At 39.0% G+C, this 4,765-nt stretch overlaps 1 pseudogene; it reads right to left on the reverse strand.

Moving 5' to 3' along the window:
* Window positions 1-211: 211 nt before the first annotated feature.
* Window positions 212-2,771, reverse strand: LOC102421088 (annotated as a pseudogene).
* Between the last annotated feature and the right edge of the window lie 1,994 nt (window positions 2,772-4,765).

The raw sequence follows: 4,765 nt of genomic DNA on the forward strand, positions 1-4,765 counted from the left end.
ACTTCTCCTTGTGTAGAAGATGTGTGAAATTCTCACCTATGTAAAATTTAACACATCTATTATGGGCCATCATTAGTGACTATGGAGAAGCAGAAAGGCAGTTTGAATAAACAAATAGAATTTTGTCAATAGAAATATTTTAAGTGACTCTCTGAAATAATTTCTTAATCTTCCTTCTGTTTCCTCACATTAACGAGTTTCTTGGCAGTAGTATATGTTTAAATTTTTTATTGCACTTATCTTTAGAGACATCAGCATAAATATACACAAAAGGGCTCATATTTACAGGCAAACGTCCCAAACGTGTCCTAGTCCCTAAACTGCTCTTTGTCCCCAGGCTTTTCTGCCCTTCCGCACGCTGTAATCTTCCTTAGACTACTCAAATGTCTTCAAACACTCCCCTTCCTAGCATGTCCAATATGAATTCCTCACTCCCAGCTCTTAGAGCCTCCCCCCTTCCCAAATTGCCGAGGCTCAGGTTCGCAAGCTCCACACTGTCTCACAGATTTACAGGGCTCATTCTCACCTTCATGCCTTCATGACTGTCCCTCTGCCTGGAATGTCCCACCATTCTTTTATCTTTCACGCTTTCATTTAAAGCAATGATCCATAATGCATTTTAGACCTTGTGGGAAGCAGCCATGTCCATGGACTGCACATAGTCCTCAAGAGCAGTGATCCGTTCCTCTGGCATATTTGTTCCAACTTTATCGTCTTCTACTACACACTGTATTTGAAGTTTATAAACTCCATGCCATACTGGAACTAGTTTAGAAGAGCCCCTGACCAAGCCATCTGCTTGAATGCTCCTGACATGCTCCTCTCATTTTGCCATTTCCATCTCAACAGCCCAAGGTTTCACATCTAATAAGATGGAAGACTTGGCAACAAATGCAGGTTTTTGGCTTTCTTTGACTCATACTGTGCAAGGCATTCTTCTCTTAGCCTCTTTGCTTCTTCACTTTCCTCCTCCTCCTCAGATCCAAAGAGATCAATGTCATCATTGTCTTTCCTCTCTGTAGCTCCACTTCCTGGGGTGTCTTCCATATTAGCAGGGCCATATTGCCCAAAGCTTTCTTCACTCCTGGAAGGCTGGCCTTTTCCCTTTCGGAAGACTTGATGTGATTATACCAGTGCAGGGCATGATACAAGCTGGCAGGGATTGGGCTGTACACCACTTCAAATACCACATCTGCTTGTGATGGCACATACCCCTCGATATAGCGCTTGTCCACCAGGTAGTTGCTGAGCACCGGGATGCAAGTGGGGATTTTCAGGTCTCCAAAACCCACGGCTTCCCTGATCCTGGAGCTGGGCAGCAGCAGAGGAAGGAGGGTGCAGGCAGTCGCACAAGGGCTAAGAGAGGAAAAAAGGCTGCCACACTTCTGCTACTCAGATCTTCACTATGCCTAACTCAAGTTCCACTTCATTGTGAAACTTCTCTGACCACTCTTGATTTTGTTAAAATCAAGACAGATATGATCATAATCTGTCTGGAACACTCATCTCCCAGATAGCCCATGGTTCATTCCTGCTCAAATGTCATGTTAGCTGTTTGGCCTTCTCTGATCACTCTAGTTAAAATGACAGCATCCCCTTACGCCAGCACTCCCAAACCTGATTTATCTTTTTTTCTTCCTAGCATTCACCCCATCTTGTATATTCTATGTTTACTTGTTCATTTGTTTATTGTCAGCATCCTCCTGCCCAGAATGTAAAATTCCCCATGAGGACAGGGAATTTTGTCTGTTTTGTTACTGGTTAATCTTGGGAACTAAGAATATTTCCTGATACATAGTAGATGTTCAATAGATATTGACTGACTAAATGAATGAATCTTCCTTTCTTCAAAATTCAAAGGTCATAGCATGTATGATATCATATGGAACATGATTCACATAATTTAGGAATGTGAATCTTTGTCTCTTTTACTGTATTTCCAAGACAAATATAAATAATTTCTGGCCCTGGCCAGTGTGGCGTAGTTGATTGAGCATCATCTCATGCACCAAAAGGTCACTGGTTCAATTCCTGGTCAGGGCACTTGACCGGATAGCAGGCTTGATCCCCAGTAAGTGGGGTGGGGGGCGTGAAGGAGGTGGCCAATAGATGTTTCTCTCTCATCAATGTTTCTATATCTCTATCCCTTCCCCTTTCCTTTCCTCCCCCTCTAAAAAAATCAATAAAATGGGGGTTAATGGGGGGGGGAATGAGGACACATTTGTAATTCCTTAACTAATAAAGAATTTAAAGATTTAAAAAAATCAATAAAAACATATTTTAAAAAAGAAAAGCAAATCAATAAAAACATTTTAACAATAATAATAATAATTTCTGGCATCCTTTTATATTTTTCTCTCTTCATCAATGTATTCTTTCATTAATTATTCATTAATTATATGTTGAGCATCTATTATATGATATTATATGCCAAGTCCTATTCTTTTATTTTTTTAAGAAAAAATTTCAAGAACTGAGATACACATAAATACATACACACACAAGCAAGAAACAAGACTAAAAAAAAAAAGAGTAGTAAAACAAAAAGAGACAGAATGGTGAGAGACTAGAGTAGGGTGTTGCCAAAGTAATCACCAGATGCTAGTGCTTAATATAAACTGAACCAAAGCAAATATGCAAATATATTTAACATTAATTTTTAAAATTTACATTTCAAAGTTTTCTGCCATCTATCCTGCAGGTAAAAACTAAACTAAGACGAGCGACATCTGGTGGATATTTTGGAAGAGATCCTTGAGTTTCTCCTCCATGCCTCTGGACTGCATTCATAATGCCAGCGGTTCTCAACCTGTGGGTCGAGACCCCTTTGTGTCGAACGACCCTTTCACAGGGGTCACCTAAGACCATCAAAAAACACATATATAATTACATATTGTTTTTGTGATTAATCACTATGCTTTAATTATATTCAATTTATACCAATGAAAATACATCCTGCATATCAGATATTTACATTACGATTCCTAACAGTAGCAAAATCACAGTTATGAAGTAGCAACGAAAATAATTTTATGGTTGGGGGTCACCACAACATGAGGAACTGTATTAAAGGGTCGCGGCATTGGGAAGGTTGAGAACCACTGCATAATGCGTTAGGACTCCACATTACTAATTACACTCTCACGAAATAGTCTTTTTTGCAGGACTCCAGGTCTCATTGCAAGAGGAAGCCATAGGACCTTTCTATCTCCCAACTAATGTCCCTCTGTCTTCTTCAGAATGCATACAAAATCTGACACCACAATTCTTCTGTTAAAAGGTAACTTATTACTTAAAATGTTCACATCCTTTGACCTAGGGACTCCACTGCTGGGACTCTGCCCTAATTAAAATGGTCTTAAATGAGAAAATCAATTATTTTTTACAATGGGGAGAGTGAAACCTAACTGTTCAACAATAGTGGAAAGGTAAAGAAAATTACAGACATTATAATGTTTACCAAACATTTGTACCCACATTAAAACAAACATTTTAATAATTTTGTATCAACAAACATTAAGGTAAAAAAGCAAAAATCAAAAAGTATGGATATATGACCTCAAATATGTAAATAATACACATGGAAAAAAAGACTAGAAGAAAACATTCTAAAATATTAAGAATGATTGCTTCTGGATGGAAGGATTATACATTTTTAAAATCATGGTTTGCAATATTTTTCAAATGCTCTATAATTAACATACTTGTTTTTACAGAAACATTATTTAAATCTTAAACAATGCATTTGTTCTGATTAATTTGTAGAATTATTCAACCTCTACGTGGTTTTATTAATTTCAGATGAAGATAGGTAGAGTTTCCATAAGGGGAAGCAAGAAAAGAAAGCAAGCCCTGACTGGTTTGGCTCAGTGGATAGAGCGTTGGCCTGCGGACTGAAGGGTCCCAGGTTCAATTCCAGTCAAGGGCATGTGCCTTGGTTGCAGGCACATCCCCAGTAGGAGGTGTGCAGGAGGCAGCTGATCGATGTTTCTAACTCTCTATCCCTCTCCCTTCCTCTCTAAAAAATCAATAAAATATAGGCAAAATATGTATGTTTAAAAAAAAAAGAAAAGAAAGCAAATATATTATAATTTAGTTCCAGGATCTGAGTCCTTATGGAGAAACCCCCGGGCTGTAGAACTGAACTGAAAATCCAGTACTGTTGGCATGCTCCTCTAAAAAGTACACCAGAAACTTACAGAGGGCTCTGCTGGCACCAGGGAGCTACAGAGTCTCATAACCACATGGGTCCCCATCTTCACCGTCCCTAGAAGAGCCAGGTCAGGGCCACCTTGAAATAAGAGGAGGAAGAAATGTGTAAAAATACAGGACAGGAAAAAATAAAATTCCAAAAGCTAAACCAACCTAGTGGGGTCAGCCAATGCCTCAAACCTACCAATGTAAGTCTAAGTATCAGAAACAGATGCTGGTTAACAGGAACTCCAGCCCACGGTCTTATCATCACAACGGGGCTATCCTAATAGCATTTAAAAAACGAGTCACTTAGGTTTGAATGGTAGTAAACTAAAGAGTAATGCTTCCCTATCATTTGTGAAACAAGGATGCATTTTCCCTTCTCCTCACATATATCAGTCTAAGACCAGAGCAAGGATTCCGAAGACAAGCAGGAGAGATACTGGGAGCTCTGCTTCTGACATGCACTTCCCGTCTGCTCAGAAATTGAATATTAAACTAGAAAGGCAGCATTCATATTCTGCGGCAGAAGTTTTTATAGCACTTTACAGTTACAAAGTGCTATCATCTA

The sequence above is a fragment of the Myotis lucifugus genome, unplaced genomic scaffold (assembly GCF_000147115.1).
Source record: "Myotis lucifugus unplaced genomic scaffold, Myoluc2.0 scaffold_117, whole genome shotgun sequence".
Classification (NCBI taxonomy): Eukaryota; Metazoa; Chordata; class Mammalia; order Chiroptera; family Vespertilionidae; genus Myotis; species Myotis lucifugus.